General features: G+C 38.3%; 1 long non-coding RNA gene across 1 annotated transcript in view; it reads right to left on the reverse strand.

Moving 5' to 3' along the window:
• Nucleotides 1-7,482: 7,482 nt before the first annotated feature.
• LOC111192350 (uncharacterized) overlaps nucleotides 7,483-22,648 on the reverse strand; it is a 192,156-nt gene continuing 176,990 nt past the window's right edge. Inside the window, exon 3 of the long non-coding RNA XR_007424493.1 lies at nucleotides 7,483-9,044. This is a non-coding gene — a long non-coding RNA (uncharacterized LOC111192350). The remainder of the gene's footprint in view (nucleotides 9,045-22,648) is intronic.

A 22,648-nucleotide genomic window follows, 5' to 3' on the forward strand; every position in this document is an offset into this window, starting at 1 on the left:
AGTTGTATACTTTCCTGTAGCCTTTACAACTTTGTAATTACATGTGTTTACCAAAAATGCAAATATTTTCATCAGTGGCCAAAAGAGTAAAAATGGCTCTTTTCGAACTTGTCTTTAAGTCCTTAATCAATCAAAACAAATTTGGTCTTGATGCAATCTTGAGACCCTGTAGGTAAATAATTATCAAAAAAATCTTGACATTTTAACTATTTGAGGCCCATAAACCTTGATCAAACATGTACGTGAAAGCCTTTTCAGAGTTATTTGGCCAAAACTCTGTCAAAGTTTAAAACATGCCAAAACTGTTGAAGCTACTAATTAACAATGACATTTGAAGCACATGTGCCAAGTATGAGCCAAATAAGTCTTCAGTAGGCTCTACAGTGAAAAAATAACTATTTTCAATTTATTCTATTTATCGCTATTTTCCAACCTAAATGGACAGAAGACAGGAACCTTTCACCCTATTGACACACAAATTTATACACATATATAGACTGATAATCTGATCTTGATTGCAAATTTTCAGCCAAATCGGACATGTTTTGCCTCTACAACGGCTGGAAAACTACAGCGATTTTGTAGGCCTTAAGCCTGTATTATCGCTTTTTTCAAATCTAAATGGACAGAAGTCAGGAACCTTTGACCCTATCGACACATAAATTGACATACATATATAGACTGATATTGTGATCTTGATTGCAAATTTTGAGCCAAATCAGATATTTTTTGCCTCTAATATGGCCAAAGAGCAACAGCCATTTTGTAGGCCATAAGCCTGTATTATCGCTTTCTTCAAGCCTAAATGGACAGAAGTCAGGAACCTTTGACCCTATCAACACACAAATTTACACACATATATATACAGACCACTTGATCATGAGTACTAATTTGGAGCCCAATCGGACTTTTCTTCTCTTTTTAATAAATAGAAACACACTGATAGGGAATGTTCTGTCTTACTTATAGAGTGATAGATTTCCAGCAGGTTATATGTGGTCTCTTGCTGCGCTCTGGTGGTCATTTGGTGAAACAGCTACAGGTGAATTATTCTAAATTAAAGCTCTGCTGAACTTATTCAATCTTGCTTGTCTTGCTTAATTGAAGATCTTTATCCTTCTTGGTCATGCTAGTCAGCCGCCTGGGTCATTCTTGTTTATGCTCCACCCACTTAATTTTTTTTAAAATTTGCGTAATATGCAAAACCTACTTTTGAGATCTTGTCCTTGGATCCTTGACCAATCATGACATGTTTGGTGTCAAACAGTTCAGCAGAGCTTACTCCTCAATAATTATTTAAAAAATCTTTACATTTATAAACAATATGGCCACCATATGCAAATGAGGTCTACCATGGTGCAGTAAAATGTCTTTAACATTTATAACTTTTGAATGCTTAACCTGACACTAATACCACTTCAGTCCTTTGATTATTACATGATTCTCAGATACCCTGTCAGTTTAAGTAGACATACACCCCCAGGGGGCGGGGCCAATGCTCGATAGCTGTTTCTCTAGAACCATACAAGCTATCAAGGTCATCCTAGCCAATTATCATCTATGGCCCATGCACTAATGGTACACCAAATGAAAATTTGATATGGACACTTTTGTGGTCACTATTAGCCAATCACATTCCAGCAAGCTTTTAACAGGCTGAATGTTAATCAGGTCAAAACTTATATACTATATACGGGTTATTTATATGCCCTTTTTATGCCTTGTGTTTTTTCAATTTAAGAACTGAATTTGTTTCACCAAATGCCCACTAGAGTGCAGTAAGACACCACATAAAACCTGATGAACACTACAGCTCAATTTATCAATGCTTTTCAACTAGTTTACTCACACCACTCATCTAGCATTGCCATTATGGTCTTTATGGTCACGCTGGTTACCCAGCTTGGTTATCCAGTTTGGTGATGACGGTCAACCAGCAACAGGTTTTAAGCCTAACTGGCCTCCAGGGTCCTCTTTGCCTGTGACGCTCGAACCCCGTAAATCGCCGCTTGCGGCTATATTTAGGGGTTCGAGCACGTAGTGCTAGAAACCCTATTGTAATTGTTCTGATTATTATTATTATTATTATTATTAGGGGTTCGAGCACGTAGTGCTAGAAACCCTATTGTAATTGTTCTGATTATTAGGGGTTCGAGCACGTAGTGCTAGAAACCCTATTGTAATTGTTCTGATTATTAGGGGTTCGAGCACGTAGTGCTAGAAACCCTATTGTAATTGTTCTGATTATTAGGGGTTCGAGCATGTAGTGCTAGAAACCCTATTGTAATTGTTCTGATTATTATTATTATTATTATTATTATTATTAGGGGTTCGAGCACGTAGTGCTAGAAACCCTATTGTAATTGTTCTGATTATTATTATTATTATTATTATTATTATTATTATTATTATTATAGTTCTTATTCTTTTTCTGCCATAGAAGTGATTGGGCAGAAGAAACCGTAAGGCCTACAGGGCTGAGACTTGGTCATATGGTAGTACTTCTCACCGCTACTCAGATTCAAAAGATGAGCCCGATCGGCCTCAAGGGGGCGCTATGGCGAAGGTCAACGCGTTTGGCCTCGTAACTCCTACGCCCTGATAGCCAGAGCAAAAATTCTTGCATTATATGATTCCTTGGTTAATGGCAAATCAAAAAGGTCAATAGAACCACTAAGCTCCGCCCACTTAGATTTTTTGCTATTTAGCATAATATGCAAAACCTACTTTTGAGAACTTGTCCTAGGGTCATTGACCAATCCTGTCATATTTGGTGTCAAACAACTCAGCAGAGTCCCACGCTCAATAATTATCGAAAAAATCGAGAATTTTTTAAACAATATGGCCGCCATATGCAAATTAATCTTACCGTGGCACACCCAAATTTACTCTAACAGCTGTAACTTTTGAATGCTTAAACCTACACTAATGCCACTTTACAACTTTGATGCCAACATGATTCTGAGGTAGCCCGTCAATCTGTGTAGACATACGCCCCCAGGGGGCGGAGCCAAAGCTAAAAATCTGTTTCTCAGGAACCGTACAAGCTATGAAGCTCTCCTTTGACATGTATCATCTATGGCCTATGTCCTAATGTTTTACAGAAGGAAAATTTGATATGCAAATTTTTGCGATCGTTATTAGCCAATCAGTTTCCAGCAAGCTTTTGACATGCTAAACAATGACCAATCAGGACGATACTTATACCCTACATGTATCTCAGGGCCTTCTATCATCCATTAAAATATGGCGTTGATTGGCCTCAAGGGGGCGCTATAGCAGAAAATCAGTTATATCTAAAGGTACAAGTGGCCTAGGCTTGTTATTCTTTTTTAGTTGTATACTTTCCTGTAGCCTTTACAACTTTGTAATTACATGTGTTTACCAAAAATGCAAAGATTTTCATCAGTGGCCAAAAGAGTAAAAATTGCTCTTTTCGAACTTGTCTTTAAGTCCTTAATCAATCAAAACAAATTTGGTCTTGATGCAATCTTGAGACCCTGTAGGTAAATAATTATCAAAAAAATCTTGACATTTTAACTAATTGAGGCCCATAAACCTTGATCAAACATGTACGTGAAAGCCTTTTCAGAGTTATTTGGCCAAAACTCTGTCAAAGTTTAAAACATGCCAAAACTGTTGAAGCTACTAATTAACAATGACATTTGAAGCACATGTGCCAAGTATGAGCCAAATAAGTCGTCAGTAGGCTCTACAGTGAAACAATAACTATTTTCAATTTATTCTATTTATCGCTATTTTCCAACCTAAATGGACAGAAGACAGGAACCTTTCACCCTATCAACAGACAAATTTATACACATATATAGACTGATATTGTGATCTTGATTGCAAATTTTCAGCCAAATCGGACATGTTTTGCCTCTACAACGGCTGGAAAACTACAACGATTTTGTAGGCCTCAAGCCTGTATTATCGCTTTTTTCAAATCTAAATTGACAGAAGTCAGGAACCTTTGACCCTATTGACACAGAAATTGACATACATATATAGACTGATATTGTGATCTTGATTGCAAATTTTGAGCCAAATCAGATATTTTTTGCCTCTAATATGGCCAAAGAGCAACAGCCATTTTGTAGGCCATAAGCCTGTATTATCACTTTTTTCAAACCTAAATGGTCAGAAGTCAGGAACCTTTGACCCTATCAACACACAAATTTACATTCATGTATATACAGACCACTTGATCATGAGTACCAATTTGGAGCCCAATCGGACTTTTCTTCTCTTTTTAATAAATAGAAACACACTGATAGGGAATGTTCTGTCTTACTTATAGAGTGATAGATTTCCAGCAGGTTATATGTGGTCTCTTGCTGCGCTCTGGTGGTCATTTGGTGAAACAGTTACAGTTGAATTATTCTAAATTAAAGCTCTGCTGAACTTATTTAATCTTGCTTGTCTTGCTTAATTGAAGATCTTTATCCTTCTTGGTCATGCTAGTCAGCCGCCTGGGTCATTCTTGTTTATGCTCCACCCACTTAATTTTTTTTTTATTTGCATAATATGCAAAACTTACTTTTGAGATCTTGTCCTTGGCTCCTTGACCAATCATGACATGTTTGGTGTCAAACAGTTCAGCAGAGCTTACTCCTCAATAATTATTAAAAAAATCTTTACATTTATAAACAATATGGCCGCCATATGCAAATGAGTTCTACCATGGTGCACTAAAATGTCTTTAACACATAACTTTTGAATGCTTAACCTGACACTAATACCACTTCAGTCCTTTGATCATTACATGATTCTCAGATACCCTGTCAGTTTAAGTAGACATACACCCCCAGGGGGCGGGGCCAATGCTCGATAGCTGTTTCTCTAGAACCATACAAGCTATCAAGGTCATCCTAGCCAATTATCATCTATGGCCCATGCACTAATGGTACACCAAATGAAAATTTGATATGGACACTTTTGTGGTCACTATTAGCCAATCACATTCCAGCAAGCTTTTAACAGGCGGAATGTTAATCAGGTCAAAACTTATATACTATATACGGGTTATTTATATGCCCTTTTTATGCCTTGTGTTTTTTCAATTTAAGAACTGAATTTGTTTCACCAAATGCCCACTAGAGTGCAGTAAGACACCACATAAAACCTGATGAACACTACAGCTCAATTTATCAATGCTTTTCAACTAGTTTACTCACACCACTCATCTAGCATTGCCATTATGGTCTTTATGGTCACGCTGGTCACCCAGCTTGGTTATGCTGGCCATCCAGCTTGGTCATGCTGGCCATTCACATTGGTCATTATGGTCCTGCTGGTCATTCAGCTTTGTCCTCATAGTAATGGTGGTCTTCCAGCTTGGTCATACTGGCCAACCACCTTTGCCATGCTGGTCATCCAGTTTGGTCATTATGGTCCTCCAGCTTGGTCAATATGGTCAACAAGTTTGTCATCCAGATTAGTCATGCTGGTAATCTAGCTTGGTCTTCACGGTCATGCTGGTCATCCTCATCCAGTTTGGCGATGCCGGTCAACCGGCAACATGTTTTAAGCCTAACTGGCCTCCAGGGGTCTCTTTGCCTGTAACGCTCGAACCCCGTAAATCGCCGCTTGCGGCTATATTTATTATTATTATTCTTTTTCTCCTGTAAAAACAGTTGTGCAGCCTAAACCGTAAGTCATAGAGAAATGAAACTTGGTAGGTAGATGTAGGATCAGTGCATCTCGGTGGACAACAAAAATGGCACCGATTGGTCAAGTGGTGGCGCTATAAACAAGGAAATTCATTTTTCACAATTTTCTCAATAACTCAAAAACCATAAGACCTACATTCAAAATTCTTTTTTTGATGGATTCCTTGGGTCAATACCAACAACTTTCCAATTTGGACCATGCACTTCCGTCTATATAGATTTTGTGCTAATTTGCATAATATGCAAAACCTACTTTTGCAAACTAGTCCTAGGAATTCTGACCAATCCTGGCATGTTTGGTATCAAAACACTCGTGAGAGCATGCGCTTCAATATTCATTAAGAAAAAGTTGAAATATGTAAACAATATGTCCGCCATATGCAAATTAGTCCTTCCGGATATATGCCCCATTCACTTCAAGAGGTAAATTTGGAGCACTGTTTCTCAGCAACCGTGCAACCTAGCAAGTTGAAACTTTGCATGCAGAATCTATCATACAGCCTCTAAAGGATGTTCAAAGGGCAACTTAATCAATCAACATGGCTGAACACCATCAGCCAATCAGCATTCAGCAGACATTTTGGCAGGCTGAATGTTGCCCAATCTGGATGATATTTGGCAGTTAAATTCAGGTGGAGACACTGTAGTGACCTGCAAAGTGCTGAAACAATCCGCCCACTGGGGGGCGCTGTTCCAAAAAAACGAGTATATGTCAATCATGCTGTACTATTTTGACATCTAATTGTTTTTGCCATATTTAGTACAGTGGCTCTGACAAATTTCTCAATACAACTATGTTTAAAAAGTGCTTTGTTCATTCATAATTGCTAATTGTTTGAAAATAGCTATATTGAAACTACTCTCTGGATATTTGGCCTATCACCTCCATTTCAGTCTTGCTGCACACTGTAGAGTCTCTAGGTAAATGTTCATTAAAAACATTTGTGAAAATTTCACATACAATACTCTCCAGGCATCAAGCAATCTGTGCGTCCTTGGAATTTCTAACCTAAATTGCTGTAACTCTGCAGTATTTGCTGTAATCTCACAATGTTAAAGACCTCTGTACAATATCACTCTGATGAAGCGCCATTTAATACAGAACTAGATTAAGAATAACTTGACATTACATGTCATATCAGAACATTCACTCCTTTGTGCCTCTTCTCAACATTAATAACAGGTGAAAGACTTTTGATCATTTTAAATGTGACAGAATGTCTCCAATTGTGTTAGACCTTCTTACACATCACCATCCTATGCTCTAGTAGGCACCATTGTGCTAGTTGGTGCTTGATGAAGCGCCATTTAATTCAGAACTAGATTTATAATAACTTCGTAATTACATGTCATATCAGAACATTCACTCCTTTGTGTTAATTTAAACTTGTTTGGTCAAACAGTTCAGCTTGTTTTGCAAAGGTTCAAAGGTCAATCTGAATACCACTTTGTGAACATTCTGGTTGAAGCCACCTGATCAATACCAATAACATGTAGACACCTTTTGACTAGTTCTAACTCACTTAATGAATATCCTACAAAGTTCACTAGATTTACATGTGAATTTAAGCACTGATCAGGTTGAAAGGCCTCTGCTCAACATTAATAACAGGTGAAAAACTTGATAATTTCTAAATGTGACAGGGCATCTCCAATCATATCAGACCTTCTTACACATCACCATTCAATGCTCCAGTAGGCACCATTGTGCAAGTTGGTGCTTGAACCCGATGATTGCCGCTTGCGGCTATATTTATTATTATTATTATTAGTGTTGGTCTCTGCCCACAGGATACTGCACACAGGATACTCTTGGTGGACTACTCTCAGTCCAGCAGTGATACTGAGAAACTCCAGCAGCACTGCTGTGCCTGATCCACTCATACCCTCAGCACAACACACACCAGCACCATGTCAGTGTCACTGAGAATTACCCACCACACAAATAATACCTGCTCTGTAGTGGTTCTATCCTATGGGGTTCCGACCATTAAAGAACAGGGTGAAAGGAAGAAAATAATAAAGTATGTAGAGAAACAGATACAGGACTACAAAGTTAAACATGTTCAACGAACCTGACAAAATTGATTATGGGTGTAGAAACAAGGAGCTGGTCATAATGTTGTGCATGTTTGGTGTATATATATAAACAATCACAAATAATAGGGACTGTAATCAAGTGTCTATCTTTTGATATGTTTATTGAAAATAATGAGGACCCAGGCATATTCTAAGACACATTTTGTCTGCTATCCCAAATTTTTGCCCCAGAGCATTTACTAGTAGACAATTTATTGCATGTAGGGTGTATTCGTTTCTGCAATTAATTTAAGTTGTTCTAGTTGTTTTATCTGAAAAATGTAGTTAAGAATTCACCCTGATGAATGAAAAATGGCTGATTTTATAGTTGTTTTTGTAATAACAGTTCTTGGAATCCTGCTGGGGCTGCTGAATGACACTGTAAGAGCAAAGCAAACACTGGCATTTTGACAATTTGTCTTCCATGTCTTCCTTTCAAACCCACTCTCATCAAATTAAATAATTATCATCAATTATCATCCCTGGAAACTAAGCTATAACTGTCCACTGGGATTGTTTCCTCCAAGCAGGATCAAAACAATATGGATCAGATATGTATGATCACGCCAAAAACATCAATTCCAGTCTAGTTCAGAATTACAACATAATTCCCATGTAATTCCCAGTGTAAGTGTGTTCAAGCCAAAGAAATGTCAAGGGTAGTTCTCTCCAATATGCCACTTTGCAGATGTTATCATGTTTGGCTGTGTCACTGAGCTACCTCATAGTGTTGTTGTAAGTTGAGAGTATAATGCTTCACTGTTTTAAAAACAGAATATATATATAGTCAGCAGCATTTTTTTTTGGCACTGTGTTTGAAAAACTGGGAAAAGAGCATGTTTGTTTTTGCAGCGCAGGCTAATGAAATCTCTGGGCAAACAATTTTCATGACCAGTCTACAGTTCTGTCCAAATCTGAAGCATAAACATGAATAAATCATTTGAGTATTCAGCTCAATGGTGAAGTTTCAAACTTAAGCTAGTCTACACAAAATGCCTTCAGCTCCCTGACTTTTATCAAAGGATGTTACAGACCATTTCTCTCACTGAAGTCAAGCTTATGTGAAAAGGTAAGTAGGTCGATTCACAGCCTGGTCCTGTGAATGTGAAAGGAGCAGTCAAAAAAGATTCTCATCCAGAGTATCTTATATCTTCGACCTCTCTTACCTGATACCCATCCTCATCAGGCGCAGAGGCATCGCTGACTTCAGTGTCATGAAGATAAATGCTGTGTGAACTGCAGACTGTCAGGCGAGGGCAAAAGCTTCTTTCGTTAGACATTCAGCAGAATCTAAAAGGCAACAGAAGAAAACAGTTTTCCAGCTTTTAGTCACGCACCCGGGTAGTGAATGCATTGTGTTTAGTCTGCAAAGAGTCTAGTACATACAATACAGTTGATTTAGTCTGGTGTTAGGAGGCACATAAAAACACTTTTCACTCCTTACAAATAAGTGTGAACAAATGTGCACAGATACTGGTCAATTTATACCACTAGCCTTGCTAACAATAACAAATTACTGTGCTTATTTATAAGGGCCTCATCTTCCATTCATTGTGCTTTTGCTTGTGTGGGGAGAATTTTATCTACAGTTTTATTGACAGCCAATTTTCGACTCACACACTATGTACCACCAATTCAAGGTGGAGCTTTTGACAAATAAATGCGCCAAAAAGGACTCTTTGGGACAACGCCATAAAGAAGCCCATTTTGGCTTTGTAAAGAAACTCTCAATTGATTTTCTTCTAGGAGCCATTTGTGTAATGAGATTGTGTAAGGAGTGTTAAGGTTAAAAAAAAAAAAAAAAAAAAACTCAGCTTCTACTCTAGAACTCTGTGTCCAAACCAGAAACCATCAAGAGACTATTATTTTCACTCAGACACTTCATAAGTCTGAAGTATCAGGACTACACTCAAAAAAATAGCTGGACTGAATAGTCATACAGTTCCTGCAGACATTGCTGTACCATTTTTGAAATAAATAGAATAGGTCTGGCAACGTGGCTGGCCATGACACAGCTTGTGTCTTCATGGCAAGCTCTTAAGAAGGCAGCAGTATGAGGATGAGCATTGTCCTGTAGAAATTGTACACTGGAGTGTGTCCAGAAAGGGTAGGTCCACTGGACACGGCATGTCAAAATGCCTGTTATGAAAATCAAAGGTGATCTAGCATTATACATATCTGCACCCCACGCCATGACACCAGGTCTTCTTAACATGTAATGTATGAAAACATCATACACCATTGGTACTCTTTACCATGACAAAAGTAGAAATCATCATTCAAGAAGCTCACTGTCACCAAAAACTACAGTGAAGTCATACTAGACTGTAATGACATTGACATGGTGTTTAAAGGAAATGTCACAATGGTCTCTGTGCATGCAGTTCTACGTTGTACAGCCATCTGCCAATGCTGATGGCTCCAACCGGATGGACTCATGGATGGCTCATTGAATATCCAAAATGTTGGCTGTTGGACAATCTGTCAGTTCTACCCTCCCAATTGTTTGTGCAGGTATTCCAGATGCTTCATGTCACTGGTGCGTGCCTTCATCTATTCACTGCTGCCAACAGAATGCTATGGTAATATCCACATTGATTGGTATTCCTATTATCCAGCCCTTACGACGCAATTCCTCTCAAACTCTTTTATCTGCTTTTAACTGTTTAAATACTTTTCTTTAAGGCATATATTACTTGCAAAAGCTGGTACCAACATAACAGCATAAGACAGGATTGAAAGTATGCAGGACAACTGTATGTACTGTAGCCAGTCAGGTACAGTGATAATGCCTCTCCTTGCTTAAGTCATATGTATATCAAAGTGTGAAACTTAAACCATCTGTATGTCTCCTAATGTCAAATGTCAAAACTACCCATCAAGTTTCATTCCAGTCAGTTGAGTTCTTTTGGGTGCAACTATTTATTTATATCTAGTTAGTGATTATCCACGTTTTTATCCTGCTTATCTATTAGGAAGTTTACAGTGTCTTTGGAAGACTGTATGTCCTCTGTGGATGATTTTACATGTGGGGTATCTCAAGGTTCTATCATTTTTATCCCATTTTATTTTTTCTGTACATGCTCTCTCTTGGAGGGATTTTTTTAGGCATTTTAATATTTCCTACCACTTTTTTGCAGATGACTCACAGTTGTATCTCTCCTTCAAACGAAATGACCCCAGCAGAGTAATGAATCAAAAAAGCTGAGAGTAGCACTTTTCTTAAGTAAAATGAGGACGAATGAGGTTTTGTTTGTTGGACTTGACAAGTTTTCAGAGCATATCCAGAAGCTGGTGCAGTTCTGTTTCTTCCAGCTAAGAAATACTGCAAAGATCAGACAGAAAGTATCTTTTCAGGGAATTGTTTATACCTTTGTGCCCTCTCACTCCTCTCGTTAAGACTACTGCAATGCCTTCTATACATGCCTTAGTCAAGAAGTTCTAGCAACATCTCAAGCGGTCCAGAATGCAGCTGCTCGGACTCTTAACTAAAACTAGACAAAGGAACCTCATTAGCTCAGTGCTAGCCTCTTCACTGGCTTCAGGTGAAATTTAGGATCAGTTTTAAGGTGTTAGTTCTTACTTACAAGGCTTTGTATGGTGAGGCCACCAGAACACAATAGTGAACCGTTATTTTCCCCTTATGAGCACAAGGTCACTGAGGTCCTCTAACAAATACTTCTGGCTGTTACTAGAACTAAACTGTATGTTTACAGTTTATATAAGTGCTATATAAATTAATTTTACTTACCTTATTTTAAAGATGCAGATGTAAAGATGCTAAAAATGTATGTACAATGGACATATGGCCCAGAATACGATTAAAATAAAGTGGGAATAGCATTTGATTGACAGTGGTGCCGTATTCTCTGTGAAAATGCACCTACAAACAGGGTTTCAAATATATTTTCATTTCAGCCAAGCTGCAGCACAAGGATGAGAAAATGCAAGTGCAACTGGGGGATTGTTATTCCATTTTAATATGTCAGAGTCCCACCGATAAGACAATGAAAATGAAATGTCAAAACGGCTTATCTTTAACATGGCCGACCACTGTACACAGAAATGCAAACACATATTCCGCATGTGAATCATCCACACTCACATGGGAAATGCAATAGTCAACACTATTAAATTAGCATTTTCATATCTGCATTTGAATTTAAACTTGCTGTCAGAGATACATCAAAGATTAGATCTCTCCAATCTTTCCAACAGTCTGCTAGTGCACATGTAAAAACGTGCATGGTCCATCATTACAGGAGATTAGAATGTGAACACGTGTAAGGAGACTAACAGCATGTAAAATTTTTAATGATTAAAAAAAGCTGCACATTTTCAGCCCTAAATTTTAGTGTAAGAATAATCCAGCCTGTGTGTTTATTTTTGTTCACACAGTGTTTAAATTTCATAATAAAAGTCATAACCAGTACACTAACTGTGATTAACAATGATAGAATTATACACTTTAAGACGTTTGCAAATAGTACGGTAGAGAACGAGACAATATAAGCAATAAGATGATTAAGCTATTTATGCATTTACCACAGGGGTGTCCAAACTATTTGCCCCCCGTTTCCTTTTTTGGAGCGGCCCGCGAGGTATTTTAGAAATAGAATGAAAGTTGGCCCGCTGTTAAGCAAGTTTTTATAATGTGAGATTCAAAGTTTAAACGCAAGGTGTCAGAAACGGGCCAAAGAGTCTAAAAGCAGAGAGAGTGCTCAGTTGTAGCGCAGAAAAACGGACCAAAGAGTCTAAAAGCAGAGAGAGTGCGCAGTTGTAGCGCAGAAAAACGGACTAAAGAGTCTAAAAGCGGAGAGGGTGATTAGTTGTAGCGCAGAAAAAGGGCAAAAGAGTCTAAAAGTTGCCGTAATTAAGGAGTAATATTAAGAGACATCATAAAATGAAACATCAATTTGAAAATTCTTAGTTTACACAACATTGTCAAAGATAGATAAAGATAGTAAGTCAAGTAACATGGTGTGTAAATGATAGTAATCAAGAAAATGTATTATTTAAAGTGGTATATTTCATTATTTGTTTTATTACAGAGTTTGTGGTCCGTGACTTCAAATATATTTCTCCTTCTGGCCCCAAACAAAAAAAGTTTGGACACCCCTGATTTACGATATTTAAGTTACAGCCATAACTGAGCAACTTAGTATAGTAAGGAATGAGAATGAGATAAGGAATGAGATTATTAAGTTGTGGTCACGTGTTGATATGATGGGGAACAGGATAGACCAGTCAAGGTAAAGAAATAATTTTGTTTTGGCTACAACTTACTAAGTTGGGATTTCATGACCGAGTTCAATTTTTATTAATGCAGGATGTCATCAGCGGCTCTCTGTAGAAACTTGTACTTTTTTGAAGAGAAAACCCATTTTTTAAACACTACTTGAACACTGTTTAATAATTCTGACATAAAGATGCCATAAACATGTCATGGTGTATATCAAATGTTGCTTTGTGTTACTGTGTCACTGTGTTACATTATGTCATGCAATATCACCAGGGCTGCAATAATTGGTCAACACAATTGACAACACTGACTATAAAAAAATTGTCAATGTGGAATTTCATTGGCAAATAATCAGCAAAGTGTAATGGAGCGCAGTAAAAAGATACTATAGTGAAATGCAGGGAGGGGTAACGGGTGTCAAATAAATTCTACAGATCAGTTGCAGATGTGGGGGTCTGAGGTCCCCACCCTTTGCTTTGATCCCTTTTACAGACTACCCTTTTACAGAAAGCTAATAAAAAGTGAGAAGCAAATATAAATAAATAAATTCAATTTTGATTATCACAGAAATATCTATATAAAAGCAGAGGACGCCTGACTGTCACCCCCTTTTCTCATCAGGGTGTAGAATCTCGTAAACAGCCTGTAGTTTGTGAACCAGCATTGACCTTAAACGTATAATTGTTCTGGTAGTCCTGTAGTGCTTTGCACAATCAGAAGCCAGGCAGCATTCATCAGTAATCAGGCAGAGGTCACGCTCCCTAACTCGTTACCCCTCCTGGACTTGTGAGTGTAAACACTCCTCCAGTACTCTGATGAGAGTCTGTCTCGTATCCTGGGCCGTACCGTCGCTCCCGTGACCGTTCTAATCTCATGACAGTGTGTTCTCTCCGAGAGCCAGTATTTATTATTGTTATGTCAGTCCTTGCTCTGCTTTGGTGGAATCCTCTTGTGAATGCGTCTTCCACGCCAAATCAAACACTCAGTTATGCTTTGGGTCAGTTCTCTACAGTGTGCCGGAGTCTCGGTGTGTTTACGCGCTCTGCTAAAAGAGTGACAGAACGCTGCTGGCTCGAGGCCTGGCACAGCGAGTGCCGCTTAGCTTTGAGTGGTACTTTGTTGCGTATCTGCTCGACTCTTTTGTGATGACTCGAAATAGACGACCTTGTATACCGCGAGTGTGCTTAGAGGGGCTCCCCTCCAGTATCGGCAGAATCATGCTGAGTAAGTCATTTCGTTAGTGAATTGGAAGTGGGGACTATCTTCGCTGGACGGAGACGTTGAGACCGTACATCTTGCTAATGAAAGCACTGACCCGCTGTGCTGTTTTAAGAATCAGGGATACACACAAACAGCTCCCCATGACGTCCCGTCCTCTGTAAGAACTGCCGTGACAGGCAGCATCATGCCCTTAATCTATAAGCTGACATTCAGGCACAAACCACAACCTCAAACCTCAAGAAGGTTCTGGTACATGTTATGCTTTTCAAAGGTGACCAGATGTTAGGGGACTAAAAAAATAAATAAAAATTGGGAGTTCCTTTGAGAATTTGAAATTTCTCAAAAGCTCGAGATGAGGTTTATTTTTATATTAAAAAAAAAAAAAAAAAGCTCCAGCTCTCCTGAGGCATATTGTAAACCTCAAGCTTCGTAGCAAGAAGGTTAAAAACAAACTATGGTGCAGAAGAAGCTGAAAGCGTTCGTCAGTCAGCAAATGGATTTGGGATTCGGGACTGGGTGATCAGTATATACAGTACATGTTCCTGTCACACACTTTAACACACAACTGAAGCAGACCACAGATGCCGCCCTGATAAAAAAAAAAAAAAAAAAAACAGTTGAAAGTTTAAGTTGGTTTTAAATTGGCTAAGCTCGCCTTTCATAAGTAACGAGGACATCCAACTGGTCTACAAGAAAGGACATACACAGATGCATTAAACTCAAATGAAAAGTTAGAAAGATCAGATTTAAGCCTTTAATAATTTACATCCCATCTCACCATCTTATTGATGGTGACTCCCTGAGACCCACTAATCAAATCCAATATGCAAATAATCATAAAACTGTATTTCAGGCTCACTTGCACGTTTTTTAGAGGGATTGAGCAAGACTGAGTGAGTGACAGATGTTGCCTGTGTGTGACACAGAAACCATCCTTATTGGTATCTCCTTGTACTCTGTGGACAGGGCTAACATCCTGATTTGCCTGTCTTTGTTCCAAGAAGACCTATTAGTATGCTCTACTGACAGAGTTTACAGACTGATTAGTTTGTCTTGGTGCTCACGAACTAATTGTTTTGACAGGCAGTGTATAATGCATTATAATTGCATATTGACATATTTGACTAGACCAAAATTAAAGTATCAAAAAATCAAAAGTCTAACATAAGAAGAAATATCAAAGATAAACTACTGCATATGCAACCACAAATAAGGTAAGCAATGGGAAAGCTAAACAAATATACAGTATATATGGTTGAGGTGGAGATCACTGTGCTGGGGATAAATAAAGCTGGACTAAAGGTTAATAAAACATTTGCACCAAACTGAAGAAAAAAAAAAACAGCAAGATCTTCTGATCGGTCAAGAGGTCATGTTGATGGAAGACAAGCAAGTTTGACTTACAGCTATAACAGCTCAATACGCATCAGAGCAGGTTGGATTCTGTTTTTCTGTCTGTGAAAGACCAGACACTATCAAATTCAAGCTTTTAAAATCTAAAGTTTTATTCTAAGCAAAAAAAATATATTTCTAGGAAATAAGCTTTTTTTTTTAACAAAACCACATGTGGCACAATTATTGGCACACATTTAAGACTTTGCTCAACCTTCCCTTGCCAATAAAACAGCACTTTGTTTTCTCCTATAACATCTTACAAGGTTGGAGTAAACAAAGCAGGGAATTTGAGATCATCTCACTTCATAGAATCTCTACAGATCATCCAGAGTCATGGGTCATTTCTTGTACGCTCTCCTCTTTGGCTTACCTCATATGTTTTCAACAGAGTTTAGAACAGGGGACTGAGATGGCTATGACTTTTTACGAAAATTATACTTTTTACTAAGTACATTTTCAAAAGCACCCTACTCCAAAATAGGGACTCTAAAACAGGGGTGGTCAAATATGTGACTTAAATGTCTGCTTACGAATTTTCCACTGGGTTGAAGGTCCACACAGAGCAAACAAGTAATATAAATCCCATGCATCTCACTAAACACAAAAAACACAGGTTAGGACCAATGTATAGTTCTCAAAAAAATAAAACTGCAGTATATGGTTCAAAACCAAAAAAAATATTATTGGATCACCTGCTCAGTCAAAATCAAGGGTGTTACAGTACAAATAAGCACACAGGCATATTCTCACTGCGCTCCTAGAAGCCGCAATATGTTTGAATCAGGCTTTGGCGTAAAAGAAAGGAAGTATTCAGAGGAATACTTTTCCTCTTTGATGCTTGGTCCACAATAACTCATAATACCAAATAAGCAAATTCAGTATTATTGAACAATAAAAATAACTTTTGGTGTTGTATGACAAACAAAAAACAAACAAAAAAAAACATTCATTGACTAACAAAAATTATAATCTTGCTATACAGAACCATTAACCCCAACCGAATTCTAGAACATACTTTACACACACATTTTGAGATGCAACATATCATTGTGAAACCAGACAAAAAAAAAAAAAAAAACTCATTTTGAAGTCCCATTTTGGTAACCCTATTCAGATAGGCTTCGTCTTGTATAGAGGGTTCAGGGAGTATAATTATAACTGGTGTGTGTCTGTAATTATAGTTCCATCGAAAAACACCATATCAGTCATTTTTACAGACTGCATATTTTAGAGGATTTTTCCTACAAATGATCTCTAAAAATGCTATATTTTAATCTCATGCAAATCAACTTGCTGGTAAACATTCCAGTTAATCCTCTGAGTGTTTTGCATTTCTATTAGAGTATGGGGTTCTGTAGCTGATATTCAGTCATATGTGTATGTGAGGCAAAGTGAAAGAATGTGTAACCTGCAACACACGGCTCAAATTAAACAGGTCATAGAAGCCACATGTGGAAGACGTCAAGTGTTATACGATGCAACAATCAAAACTTTAAGATTTTCCAAAGTACCTCCCAGAAAAACCACACCTCTAGAAACTGTAGTGAGAATTATTCTTCTGAAAAGGCTACAAAACGTACACATGATTTGTGTGTGGTTTTGATTTGAACATCAACATGTCTGTCTCTTACAGAGACACTCCCATCCATGGCATATATACTGAGATTTCCTATCCTGGGAAAATCAGCCATTAGCTTTACAGACATCCTGTGGTAAAATTACATTCTGCCACTCCCTTAAGCCAGCAGTTTCCTGTTGAAGTGTAGTTCTGCTGGTCATGTTCTGTCACCAAAATTAAATGTTTGTTTTGGCACAGAATTTGGCTCAGCACTGGGTCCAAACACCTAGTGAGACAAGCAAAGCAAAATTCAAAATAAAATCTGAATATTTTCTTTTAAAAAATCTACCTGAACTGAAATTAGTGTTTAATAGAACTTTAATACATGTGTTCGGATCAAAATTCACATTATGTTCATACATGGTCATTTCGGTCATATACAGCAGGAAATATGATATTCTACACCTTAGTGATCTTTTAGTCATAAAATAAACCCAGACTACCTTCTGCTTAATCCAGGGTAGCTTAATCCTGGACCTGGAGATCATCCACTCTGCAGAGTTTATCTCCATCCCTAATCTAACACACCTGATCCAGCCAGCAAAGACCTTCAGGGCATCTGAACATAGAAGCCACGTGTGCTGTTAGAGATAACTAATTCCCAGGATCAGGAATAAGATTTCAGCATTCCAGTGATTCTTTGAGAAGAACCTCATTGTTCTTACTAACTAATCCTCAAAGTATCCATATTAAATTATTTTTAAATAACTTAGTCAGGAGGCTAGTAACTACACATACTATTTTCTAACAAAATAATCCAAAATAATCTAAAGTTTAATCTAATCTATAATCTAAACATCTATCTAAAATCTAATTAGTATTAAGGCTTTGACATAATGTTGTGTTTTGGTCAGAATATATAAAGCAAAAACTCCAGAATAGCTAGGCTACAGACACTCTATTACCAAACTTAAAATAAATCTAGTCTTTAAACGCATTTAAATTCTTGAACTTCAGTTCCTAGAAACCTAAACTTCTTCTCATTAGTAACTGGAGGCAATCTACTCTATAATCAAACTTGTCATGCCATGAGTACGCTGGCCAGTGTTTAACAAGGTAACACCTCAAAACTTGCACAAGTATGGGTATTCCCAGGCCTTCTCCTGAGGTAAAATTATTTTACGATCAGTTTACATACTTCTATTCAAATACTTTTGACATGTCTGTTTTTATACCTTAGCTAAAATAAATCTTGAACATTGTGATCAATTTTGTGCTGACAATCTTAGGAGATCAGCAAATCTAGAAACAATCAAAACACACTCAAAATCATTCAATTCATGAATTTATTATTATGTTTTACAGCCTAAATATATATTTTTCCTGTTTCTTAAATAAACAACTTAAACAACTTAACATTATAATATTCCACCAGATATACCAACAAAGCACAATGCATTGATAGCAGCAGTGCTAGCAACTGTAACATTCTAGTCAAACCATTTAGACTAGTCTAAGCATCTAGAATCTAGAGTGCTACTCAAGTCACATTTACACAGAAAAAGAGAGATGCTAAAGCTAAATTAGCTCATCTGGTAAGCTCTGTACAGCCTGTATCTTTTTCGTCAGTGTGTGAAGAGGTTGTAAACTCATACTACGCATGGTAAAGTGAGGGTGAATGTTTCACGTAACTTAATTTATGTGCATAGAGTGTAAAAATGAACTTAAACTCATTTTTTTCGGATGTGAGCCGACTCTCTTCCTCAGTCCCTGCTCACATATGCAACACTGCAGTGAGCTGGGGAGGGAGGTGGAGTATAGGGCTGCCACTACTGCTGAAAACAACCCTAACATTATTGCAAACACTGCAATATTACTTAGAATCTAGTCATTGTTCAATATAAATTATTCTGTCTTTTTTTATTCACTGAATGTGTTTTATGGCCAAATATTCTGATGGTTGATGTGTGACGTTTTCTGAAGCTGCTATTCCTTATCTTCATGATTTTATATCCTGCAGTGCTGCCAGTAAGGGTATAATCTTTATCCTAATCCCATTATTTACCTTCACAGTACAGACAAGTCTTGAATGAACAATACGTGTTTGTAAATCTTCTTTTTTCACTGAATTCTGAATTGGGTTGAAACTGAGTGCCATTTGTAGAAACGCTATTTTAAGGGGAAAAGCACCTTAAGAGCTCTGTCAGAATCCAACTGCACTGCTATCTCTCCATGTGCTAGAGGGCAGCATGGTGTTACATTGTGCGTACCACATGATTCATTAACTCCAGGACCACATTCTCTTCTTATTTATTTTTTGCTCCCTGCTCATCCTGCTGCAACTATCGGACAAAAAACCAACAGTCCCTCCGTTCTCTGTCTGCTGTAATATTTCATATTTCCAGGAATTTCAAGTGTTTAAATTGAAACCCTTTAGAAATATTTTGATTCTGCCCAGACACACACATACAGACACACACAGAGACACACACAAGGGCAAACAGTCAAAGGCAGTTAACACTAACAGTCAATATTGGTTTACAGTGAGTGTCGTCCCAAGGGCTTTGCTCTACGCTAACACAGAGGTGGTGGCTATGGGAAGACTCTGGGAACACAGCAGCAGAGAGTGCAGAAATATGACACCATGGCTCAAACAAATTAGTGAAAATCCTACACTGGAGCAAGAAACTCGCAGAATTTGAGAGCACCGTGGCACACAAGCCTTTGTATGTGGAGCTATTTAAGTGGTACTGAGGAGCTGCGGCAGTCAAAAATATCTATGTAAAAGATCTTAGCATTAAACAGGCATTAGCAGATGCTCTGGATGGACATGAGGTAAAGAGGTGGCGCTCGGCCAAAGTCAAAACTGCATGTGATTCTCCTTGACATTCCATGAACCTTAGAACACTGTGTTCATGAAGCATTTCTCCACTGTCAGTCAAAGCCCACTACTTCTGGACCCTGTGTGACTGGCGGTCAGTGTTCAGCAGCTCTGAGCCAACACATTTACTCTGCTTACTTGACGCATATTGGTGCGGTTAAAACATTAATATGGGGTTAGAACATTTTTTAAAAGTGCTGTAAATGTATGAATGGATCTTTGTTTGTAGAATGACAGAGTAAAAAAAAAAAAAGAGCTGTGTGGTTGGTGGCCAAATGTTTGGTAGCAAACTGGTTGCTAACATGGAATATTTACAACAAATGATGGACTCTGTAGGGACAGTATGCTATGATGAAGTGGCATGATAAAGTTCATGTCCTTGGCGTGTTTCTAAATGTGAGGAGTTTACAAGAAGATGTAATGTGTTTTAGTGTTGTAGAGACAAAAAGTTACATCACGACAAACAAGGCTAACAAACCCTGTTTTTCTGTATTTTAATAATCAGGGGAACACTATGGTTGCTTTTTCAATAAAGGGCCAAATCGAGTGGGTAACCCTTCCAATGCCTTTTCTACAGAGAACTCCAACCTTTAGTTGCTTATTGGCTAGCTGGGCTGTGCTAATGACATATTAGTGACGTGGGACAGGTCTGGTCCCCAGTGTGCTCTTACTGTGGTAGCCATGTTGGATGAACCAGGTCACCCTCGCATGCTAACGCAGAGTTAGTGACGTAAGACGGGCACTGGTTGCCAGCATACTAATGCTGCGGTAGCGATGTTGAACAAGCACAGTATCCGGTGTGCTAATGCTAATGTTTTCAGCAATGTTAGATGATCCCGATCAGCGCAGTATGGTACGCCACAACCTTAGTAACCACTTGGCCCTGCAGTGGAAAAAAGAGACTCACGACTAACCATGAAGCCATGACATCATGACAAACCTTGTCTAGACTGTACCAGCTTTTAACTTTGGCGTCTGTACCCGATGATTCAACACCAGTACAAACATTGGTGGGCTACGTGAAGCAGATTGGCCTTGTTTACGTAGTTGTTTCAGGTTTCTTCCCGCAGAATCTGTTTTTGCTATCAGCAAATACAACTCCTGATCTTACTTGGCTTGTCAGGCTTAATTGAGAGAGTGAGAGAGTATCCGTGTTTCAGTCTGTCGGAGCTTGGGTGATTCGCCTGACAGAGAGAGAGAGAAAGAAAGAGAGAGAGAGAGAGAGAGAGAGAGAGAGAGAGAGAGAAAGTCAGGAAGGAAAAGGAATGGACTGGTGTGACCCCACATAACCTTAATCCAGACTATCAATATCATCTCTGGCATCGACATTCTCACATTATATTAACATGGGTTTAACTGACTGACATCTCATCTAGCAAAGACCTCTCAGTTCAGTGCAATACAAGCCACATTAGTGCCAAGTCAGGCACTCCATGTCTTGCCTGGTTAAAGCCGTGCAAAATGCGCCACTCAGAAACTATTCCAGAGTCTTCCATCTCGCTGCGGGTCAGATCGTTCTGGTCGGTGTTATTAGAACATCTTGGCTACACTTCTCAACTCTGGCATTTGCGAGGGCACTTTGAAAATTAACGAGATGGCATAACAGCATCTTGACCGTTCTTGACTATTTTTTAAATATATCCTCTCCTTCTACTTCTCCTACATTTTTTTTTTCAAGGGTCGAATTCAATAATTAATGTCTGTCTGACAGCCTCCAGATGTGATTTTCAAAGCCACAGAGGAATATTACTCTCTGAGAGGTCTGGAGCATAAGAAAAAAAAAAATCCCCCAAAAATTCAAACTGGAACATAATAGCCCCCTCGTTTAAAACTGTGTTTGATCTGCTGTTAACAGATGACCTTCGGCCCTTGACAAGAAACAAATGGTGGACTTAAAATCAATAGCTGTGCTCCAATGCATAGGCTGCAGCTGAGGTGGGTTGCATTTCTCAGCCACTACATCATAGAAGCTTGTTCCAAACTGAAGGACCCTACGTGTGAATGCAGAAATGCAGATTGTGTTCAAAGCAATTTGGATGCAGCCTTCAGTCTGTGGCCCTAGGTTACCCACAATGTGAAAATAGAAAAAGAGCACCATTTAAATTTAGCAAAAATGGGAAAAACAAAATGGGAAAAAAAGGGAAGAGTTTTATTGTTAGTTTTAATAATCACTGTATTTTTCATGTAAAAAAAAGAAAAGAAAAGAAAAAGCACATGCATTTCACACCTCAGTGTAAATCATGTTATGCCACCACAAATACTTCTTCACAAAGACTGTTCTATACACAGAATCTTTAAAGGACAGTCCTATTGAAGACCCATAGTCTACCATGACTGCAGCCTAGATTTTGGAAAGCAGCTACATTTCTCACAAAACCAGCAGAATCATATGTACACTGAACTGTATAATCAACCCTCAAACACATTTCCTGGGTGATTCATACAGATGAAGGGAACAAGGGCATGGTTATACTTTGGTACAGTGGGTGGTAATGATCGTAACCAGTGGAAACTGGTTAGAAATGTCAATGCAATCTAAAAGCAACACTCTGGCAGAAATCACACTGGCATTCAAAGAGGCCCCACATGCATATCTT

This window comes from Astyanax mexicanus, chromosome 15 (genome assembly GCF_023375975.1).
Source record: "Astyanax mexicanus isolate ESR-SI-001 chromosome 15, AstMex3_surface, whole genome shotgun sequence".
NCBI classification, from domain to species: Eukaryota; Metazoa; Chordata; class Actinopteri; order Characiformes; family Acestrorhamphidae; genus Astyanax; species Astyanax mexicanus.